The sequence below is a fragment of the Vidua chalybeata genome, chromosome 9 (assembly GCF_026979565.1).
Source record: "Vidua chalybeata isolate OUT-0048 chromosome 9, bVidCha1 merged haplotype, whole genome shotgun sequence".
NCBI lineage: Eukaryota > Metazoa > Chordata > Aves > Passeriformes > Viduidae > Vidua > Vidua chalybeata.
The window spans coordinates 7079173-7088300 of record NC_071538.1 but is presented as its reverse complement, the minus strand read 5'-3'; the positions used below and the strand labels follow the sequence as shown (position 1 = coordinate 7088300).

Sequence of the window (9128 nt, the reverse complement as noted above, 5' to 3'; positions counted from 1 at the left end):
CTTTAACCCCAGAGAATAAATGGTGCTTTCAAACAATCCGGGATAAACAAGGAGAACTTTGCTGTCTGCACAAACAAAACCTGATAATTTGTTTAAAAGTGGATTAGGTGAATTTGGGGAGCGCTCCAAGGTGGCTGATACACACACGAATATCGAAGAATCCTCCGAGATGCTGCTTGCCAGGAGCTGGGAGGGGACATCAGGAATGCAACCACAGCCTCTCCCTGCCCATCATCTCCCACTGTGTCCTCCAGTGGACTCCAGGAGGCCGCGCTCCCCGCGCTGAATTTCCATCTTGCAGAGTTCAGCTATTCTTAGGCGAGGTTGTGAGTCATTAAGCGCTTTCAGATTGTTTATTTGTCAAGCCACAGGCACTTAGATTTACTTCTGAAGCCAGACAAGCCCCTCCAAGGATTTCTGTGTGCCACAGAAATTACTAGGTGAAATTCCACGGCGGGAGGTCAGCCCCGCCGCCCGGAACGCTGCGCGCCGGATCCGCCCAAGGGCTCCTTTGCAAAGGTCAATAGAAGAGGGGAAAAGAACAACAAGAAGAATGTGGTTTCCTACAGCCTCTCACCACCTGATTTTGCTTTTATGTGTGTTTTTTAAGAGAGGCACTGGGCTTTGCTGGCTGGTTCTAATGCCTCGGAGGGTGGATGGTGGTTTGGATGGGGAAGGGACTCCCTGGGGAAGAAGGTTTCCATAGAGGGGTGGGATTAGACCCTCCTGGAGGCCCTGCAGCTGCCAAGAGCAGCCAGACAGGAGCAGGGAGAGGCTCCTGCCCTGTGCTGGGAGAAAAACAGAGTTATGTTGTGTCCAGAGCCTGCAGTGCCAGGGCAGGGGCTGATGTGATGGAGCCCCTTTGGAAAGGCAGTACAGAATCACTACTGTTCTATAGAATGTCACGTTTGTGCCAACATCCAGTTTTGTAGACTCTCTGCAAACTTGTGCTGTGCTCACAGAGCTGCCTTGTACGGTCTGGGAATGCCAAAACCCTGCCCCAACCACCTGCCAGGCCTGTGGCCTTCCACTTTTGGCTGGCAGCATGAACGGGGCAAAATGCTTCTGCCAGTATCTGGGTGCTGCAGGAATACAAATATCAACCCTACAAAGCAGCTCCATTTGGGAGGCTTTTATGGATCAAGCCATGATTAGCATGAAACTTGACCGTGCATCCCCTTTCACACCCCAAGCCCAGCTCCTCCCTACACATCCCAGCCAGCTGGATGCAGGCAGGAAAAATTGTGGAGCTTAGATACAACCTCTGTCCAGGAACCAACCTGCTGCTCATTCAGCCCTGTGCCACCCTGGCTGTGCACATCCTGTGATCCTCAAAGTAAATATGGAAAAGACTTCATTTGCTCATGGCACAGGGATCACCCTTGTGATGTTCACATCAAGCCACGTGGGCTTGCCTGGCAAATAATTTCCTGTAGTTGTGTTCCTAAAAAGAAATTGTTATATCCTTGCAAGTATTTAGGTTGCCTAGAGAAGCTGTGGCTGCCCCTGGATCCCTGGAAATGTCCAAGGCCAGGCTGGACAGGGCTTGGAGCAACCTGGGATAGTGGGAGGTGTCCCTGCCCATGGCAGGGGGTGGAATGGGATGACCTTTAAGGTCCCTTCCAACCCAAACCAGTCTGGGATTCTGCAGTGAACAAGAAATGCTGCTGCTCATAGCTCAGGTAGCCCTGGCACAGCCACAGCTGGAATTCACACATCCACTGACAGACTCCAAATCTACTCAAAGGGAATTTCTTTGCTCAGCTGTCCCTTGTAAAGTGGTTCTGATTTTTCCACACATCTCTTGTGGACAGGTGTGTGCTCATGACCTTGGGCTTACTGTGATGCTGCTTCTCTTAGGAGAGGGAATCCATTCACATCACAGAGAGAGGCTCACCTGTTCTCTGCCTTAGCTTTGGTTTCCTGGAGTTTCACTCATGTGTCATTTGTCCCCTGCTCCACGGTCTGACTCCCACTGAGTCAGCACGCTGGGAGTCCCTGCCCTCCAGCAGTGGTTTAGTGCCTGATGACTCAGGGGCCGAGTTCTCAGTAACCCTCCCCAGAAGCTGCACCTAGAGAAGCCCTAGAGACCCCTCCAGTTCCATACTCCAGGCTGAAGGGTCAAATGTGACCTGTTGGCTTCGCAGGGATAAAGATGTTACCTGTTGGAAAACTGCCAATTCTCTTTAAAAGCCAAGCAAGGCTTTTAAAGGCCTTTAAAGGCTTTTAGTGATGTTCTTGGTGCTGTGAACTCCACAGACTGCAGGAGGAGAAGTTGGTTTTCAAGGACACCCCCCTCCCTTGACCCACTTACAGCCTCTTACAGTGGGGCAGAAGGAGGAACTGATCTGTCCCTGCACACCTCAACGGCACAAATGCTTTCATCAAGTTTCGCTTTCACTTGAGTCACTCATTCACTCACATGATGATGTTTGTAGCTGTAACAAAGGGCTGCGTTTAATTTTTATATACATCAAGTCTCTGGGATAGGCAAGGAATCTGACAGGATCCCATCATTCAGCTGAGATTCCAGCAGGGAGTTCAGAAATTCCCAAGAGGATGGCTCTGTGGTGGGGACAAAACCTCGATGAGGCCAGCACAGGCTCTGCAGTTCCCTGCTTGAGGTGGCTGTGTTGGGGTCACTTTGCTGTGTAATTCCTTAAAACCTGGCAGAAATGGCTCTGCTGTGGAGAAAAACAAGTACTCACCTATTGATTCTTTTGCTTCTTTTTTCTCCTGCCAAGGTGGGGATTAAATGCACAAGACAGAATTTCTTGTTGGGACTCAGATGTTTGTTAGTTCTTATCTCTGTCTCAGTCTCACAAACCCTGAGTTCTGCAGCACTTCACTCTAACAAACTACAAATGGAGCCCCTTCCCTCTCTCTACAAGGCCTTTGAAGGATCAGCTGTCCAATTAAGAAATGACACCTCAATTATTTTTACTTTTAACCCAATAACCAACCACCCATGCCTGCAATGGGGACTTTTAATCCAATTACACAAAACCACCCAAACCCATGGAGAAGAAGGTGAAGAAGAAGGTGAAGAAGACCAGCCTCCACCCTAAAATCTCCATCTTAACTTTATATATATTACTATATCCTAAAACCTAAAACTCTTAAGTTTTCCACCCTGTGATGTTGCACACTTCTATTCAAACTGCACACCCACAATCCCAGTTCTGTAATTCCATTTTGGGAGTTTTCTCCACGGCCTCAGGTCAATGCAGTGTTCTCCTGGGGGTCAGTGCCTGTCAGCACAGAAAATCTAAAATTCTCAGCATCCAGGGTTCCAACACTCACCTGAATCTTAAACCTTTATAACGGTGGCCTCGTGTCCCTAAGTGTGGATGAGGAATTCCAGAATCCCTTCTAGGAATGTCTGTCAGCAGAGATGCTGCCAGCAGATGGTGCAAGCATGTGCAGGTCAGGCTTCCTCCTTCCTCTGCTTCCAGGAGTGGGTAACAGCTCTGGGAGATGTTATTCCAACCTGAGAACAGAGATGGGGGGAGGGATTTTGTGTGCATTTTAATTTTGGTTATGGTTTGCAATGCAGCACCTGCCTTCTGATGTGAATTCCAGCCCCTGGTAGCAAACTGCCTCTGCTACCAGAGAAGCTCCGGATCCATATTTATTTCAACAGAGCAGCAGGCTGTGAGCTGTGGAAGAAAATCTGCACAGACAGGCAAAAACTGGGGGAAACACCCTTAGGATGCAGCAGCACCACAAACAGAACATCCCCTTTTTTCTGCAGCTTTGCTTTCAGAGAGATCCAAGGAGAAATGTTCTGTTTCAGACCTGGCCACAGAACCCTCTTGGCCTTGGCAGATTTTCAGAACCACACGTTTATATCGTTATGAACGAATTAATCTGCTTTATCTCTACATTATGGGTGCAATTATTGCTATTTTCTGAGCTATCATACATGCACATGTAGCTCTAGGAAGTTCACAGATCACATCCAACTGTGTTTTCTCCTAGGAGGCAGATAAATGAGAGCCAAGGCTGTGCTATCAGTGGCTAAATACCTTCACCTCCAAACCTATAAACTCTCCCACATGGAGGAACTTGTAATGGTTTGTGCACAGACAAGCTGATGGTTTGTGGCTCAGGCCTCCAAGCTGACATTTGCCTTCTGCAGCTGAAATTGAAGGAGCTCCTCGCAGGCTTTCCGTGGAGTTTACAGAACTGCAGCAATTTCTGATTTATTCCTTCCTGCCTCCCCTAAAATCTGTATCTTTATGGATGCCAGAAAACAGCTGGCCACAGAGGTCAAGGTTTTGGGCCAGGTTTTATTTGGCAGAGGCTGAAGCTGCTGTAAGTCCCCAGGTGGGAATGAGTTGCTCTGTGGCCCAAATTAGGATCTCAGCCCTGACAGAAGACAGTGGCTCTGCTGCTGCCTCAACCCCTCAGTCTGACATCAAATTGCCCAAACTCATCCTGTTTTGTTGCCAGAGCCAGGCACAGCCCTGCAGAGGTGCTGCTCTCACAGGGACTGGAGTTCTGCAGTGGCCAAATTGTTCCCACGTGCCCCGAGGCAGCAGCACGAGGTTAAAGGAAGGGTTCTGAAATGATTTGAGATGCTCTGAAAGCAGATGTAGCTCGTCAAGCAGGGATAATTCAGGGTTTGTGACGTTCCCAGGCTGCTTGCTGTGGGAAGAGTCAGATTTCCTTTCCTGTGGAGTAAAGCAAGTCGGACAATTTGTTCCTGTTTCTGGCTGTGAAAGGGCACAGAGTCTGCATGAACTGTGGGGATCACCAAACAATAAAATCCCTAAATATTCATTTCTGTTCCTTGTGCCTGAAGCCAGTCCTGTCCTGACGTTTTATAGCCAGTATTCTTATTAGTCTGAATGGTTTCTTACCTTTTTCTGTGTGGGGAATTTGACCAACAGTCCTATTCCTCAGGAATAAAATGGGTTTTACCCGGCGTGGGCTGCAGAACTTCCCACCCCGAGGTCCCCGTGTGATCCAAGCCTGCTGAAAGAGCACATTGTCTGCACACAATTTGCACCAAAATTCACAGAATAATTCCAACAATACCAGAGCCCTGACAGATTTATAGACCTATCACTGATAGGGCTGCAGGCTCTGGAAATTGATTTATATGATTCAGCAACAGCTAAAGGTTGGGGAGGTTTTCCCCTGCTGGGAATCGTGCTCTGTACTGGAGTCTGCCTCCAAGACTCCAGAAATCCCATCTCTGGGGAATCTGCTCCTTCCAGGCATTTCATGTGGTTATTTTTGGCTATGCCTGTGAAGATTTCTGGTCTCCCAGCACAGCTATTTTTATAACACATGGCTGTGAAGTCCATAGTGTTGGACATAATTTGATTTTGCACACTGGAGTGCCTCAGGACCCTACGTAAGGAATCACTGCCTCCTGCACCTGCTGCTTCTTTGGCCTGTGCCTGAAACACTCCTTTAGTGTATGGAGTGAAGCTTCAGAGCTTTCTAGACAACAGTTCCTTTATGGATCATGCTAAGCTGCCATAAATATTTAATTAGGTGTTACTGTGGGTTTGCAGAGATACAGAAAAAAAATAATCCCCATTTCCTTACATTTAAACAGAACCTTTTCCTGCTGGAAAAATTTCCCCACGTTAAGCACTGACAGGGAGCCGTATTTTAAGAGGGGACATAAAAACCTGAGAGGATGAGAGGCTGGTGAAGAGGAGATTTGAGGGAGCTGAGGGTTTTTCCTCGGTGGGAAGGAGCTGCTGGATGGCAGGTTTGAGATGGAGCTGTGTGGGTGTCTCTGAGGCAGCACAGCTCCATGTCAGGCTGGTGGGTGAAGCTTCTTCCCAACCAGGGCAACTCCTGCTTCCCGAAAATAAATCATGGCTTCAGGGGCATTTTGTAATGAATCAGCAAAGCAGGCTGTCCTGGGCATCCAGGGGGTGCCACTGCCTGGGTTCCTCCCTGTGTCCCAAACTTTTGGATACAACAACGACCTGGACTGGGATTACAGCTGGTGAACTCATCAGAGAAAGGTGAGAGAGAAGAAAGAAGAGGCAGAAGTGGAACTGTGTTGCCTAATTAAAAAAATCAATCAACTGACAGACCTGCAGCTAAGATTTCACCCCAGTTTTCCGTCCAGGTGGCAGAGGGGAAGCTTAAATATCACTCAGAATGTCTCACAATTATATTGGCTTTGTCTCTCAAAGCCAGAGTGAACTAATTTAGAGTGGAAATTAAAAATGACACATGCATGGTTTTGGTCAAAATAACGATGATGGGGAATTAGGGAGCAATTTGTGAGTACATTAAGGGAGAGAAATTATTTAGAGCAGAGCAAGGGTTATATGTAATCAGATGAAATTACCAGCAGAAAAAGTAAAACAGGAAGTTTTCATTTTAATTTTAAAAATCCAGGAAGCAGACCTGACCCTGAGCCCTGCTGGGCTGCACAGCAGCTCAGCACAGACCCCTTTAAGGTGGGGGGGGGAATTTAATTTGGCTATTAAAACCCCTTTAATTTGGGAATTGTCCCCACACTGTGGGAAAAGAGCAGGTAAAGCTCTTCCAAACGAGTGCTGAGTGAGTATTCTGAGAGGTGTTGGGCTCACCTATGTACTGCTTGTGTGGCAGATGCATTTGTGTACTAAAATAATGATTATACCTCTGGAAACTGAGCTGGCTGCTTCATTAGCCAAAAGAAAAGTAACACACAGACCAAAGCCCCATAACCACCATGAGAAATGCTGTGTGCACTTCCAGTCCCCCAGATTTGCTCTGCAAACATCCCCCTTCCCTCCTTCCCTCAGGTACTGCCCCTGGAAAGTCAAACCACGAGCCTGGCAATGTGCCCCAAGCCTGGCTTTACCCCCAGATCTCAGCTTCCGATGTCACTGATGGCGTTCCTAGGCACGAGCACACCGGGAGTTCAGCTAACACGAAATGAGGAATTACCTAACGTGGACTTGGACTCTCAGACTGTAAAACCCTTGGATATAAACAGTCTTCCCTCACGTTTGCTGCAGCAGATTGCACAGCACGCACTGGGCAGGGCAGACCTCAGCTGAGGAGAGCAGCCAGGGTCACAGCACCTCTGGATCACAGCAGCCTGCAGCACCTGGAGCCCTGCCCTCGGAGTTTATTCCAGCCTGGAATCCAGCCCCAAGGCCCAAACGCTCCCAGATTTTCCCCTTACAACCCCGGGTTTGACTGCCCAGCACTCCCAGCTGCCGCTGAAGCAACTCCTCAGCCAATGCCTCAAACCAGTGATGCCTCAGGTTTTGGCTTTTATATTTTCACATTCTGAGCTGCTTTAGTGTGTGGGTCTGGGCTTCACATCAGGGGATGCTGAGCTCTCTGCACAGAGCAGGGACACAAAACAATTCCTGCTCCAGCTGGGCACCAAGGACAAATGACCCAAAGCTCAGGCCCAGGAGCACAAACAGCGTGGGCTGGAGAGAGAAAAACAAGCAGGATGGGAGTGCCTGGGCTAAAGCTGGAATGGGACAATGAACTGCAAGGTGCAAATGGAGCAGAGCTGATCCCAGTGAGAGCCCCCGGGAGCGCTCGTGCATTTTGGGACCATTTTGGTTCCTCTTGGCTGCAGCCCTGGCTGGGCTCTGGTGCTGCCCAAGGTGGATCCATGGAGGAGATCCTTGGAATGAATCCCTGCTTTATTCTGTGACCCTGCCCAGCCTCTGCTCCAGGGCAGCCCTCACAAGGCATCAGGGGCAGCATCACACAGACTTAATTAATCACTTTATTAATCAGCCAAGCACTTCCAGGACCTCTGGGCACCACCCACCTGGATAAGATCCTTGTCTCACACAAAAGAGCCTCTGTAGTCCTGAGTGTCTATTAACTGCAGGGACCTCGGGCAGTGTTTGTTGAGTGGAGCTAAAGTTCACATGGGCAGAGAGAGCTGCGGGGGAAATCCATCCATCCATGCTCAGTGGGAATGCAGCATCCCAACAGCTTCTGGGGAGCTCTGGGGATCCCACAGGCCAAGGAAATAAATCAATATATTCACCTTGGGAACCTGAGCCCTGCATGTGCGTGGATATTTCACCTGCAAGAGAAATCAAAGGCTGTGCAGGAGCACGGCCGTGACTGCTGGAATATACACAATTCCTTCCATAATTCATACGAGTATTTAGGGATAGTGACCTGCTGTAAGAATTCATTTATGCAGCAGCAAAAAAAAAAAAAAAAAAAAAACACCTGAAAATATTGCAGGACTGCAAAAAAAAAAAAATTATTTTTGTGGAGTTCAGTTTGCTTTAGTGCTTAACAGGCGTGCCACAGCCAGGGCAGGCAGCAGCAGCTGGTCCTGTGGAACTTCAGCTTTTGAGCGCTCAAATTTGGGGTAATTCACCCCAAAACCCAGATCTGGGTATTGCCCAAAGCCAGTTATGCAGTTAACCCTATAAAATCTCTCATGTGAATGAACCTTTCTGATAGAAAACCTGTATGTATGAGCAACGTGCATCCTTTATGTACAGCCGGGAGGTCCTGCAGGGGCCAGTTTAAAGAGCAGAACGCAGAAATCCACAGCGTTTTCCCACATTCCGTCTTTCTTTAAGCGTGGCGACCCCTAAGGCGCCGGTTTTGCAGCCGTAACAGCCTCAGCGATAACTGCTGTTCACTGCCCGGTGCACAGGTGTGCTGGCGGAGCCTCTGGGCCGGGAAGCGCTGGGAATTCCCGCTGGAATGTGCGGTTTTTACGGGAAAAGCGCGGGACGGCTCCGCGGGGCCGCTCTCGGGCACTGCGGGCCGGGCCCTCAGGGCGGGGGGGGGGGGGGGGGCGGGAAACGGAACCGCCGCCTCTGATTGGCCGAGCCGCACAGAGGGCGTGGTCACAGCGGGACCAATCCACCTCCAGCCGGCGGGGGGGGTTAAGGGCTCTCCCCACGCAAATGGTACAGCCCGGACCCGAGCCCTTTGGCCGGGCCGTTACCAGCGCCCGCGCGCGCCCAGCCAGGACCCACAGCGGGCTGCCCGCCGCGCCGCCTGATGCGGCGGCGGCCTTGCGGGGCCGGTGGCGGCGCCGCGGCGGCGCCCGGCCCCGCAAGGCCTGTCCACCGGCTCCCGGCCAGCCCCCCCTCCGCCTCTCGGCATGGCTTTGGTCCGCCGGCGCGCCCGGGCGGCGCGTTCGGTTTTTCCGGCGTTCT

General features: G+C 50.2%; 1 long non-coding RNA gene across 2 annotated transcripts; it reads right to left on the bottom strand.

Annotated features, from left to right (window-relative positions):
* Positions 1-2474: 2474 nt before the first annotated feature.
* Positions 2475-8857, bottom strand: LOC128792398 (uncharacterized). Of its 2 annotated transcripts, none has more exons than XR_008432400.1 (4): positions 7763-8857; positions 4866-4977; positions 3304-3490; positions 2475-2684 (listed from the first exon to the last, which is right to left on the bottom strand). It is a non-coding gene; the product is annotated as an uncharacterized LOC128792398 (long non-coding RNA). The 2 variants fall into 2 exon arrangements; XR_008432401.1 differs by having other exon boundaries at positions 2475-2681.
* Between the last annotated feature and the right edge of the window lie 271 nt (positions 8858-9128).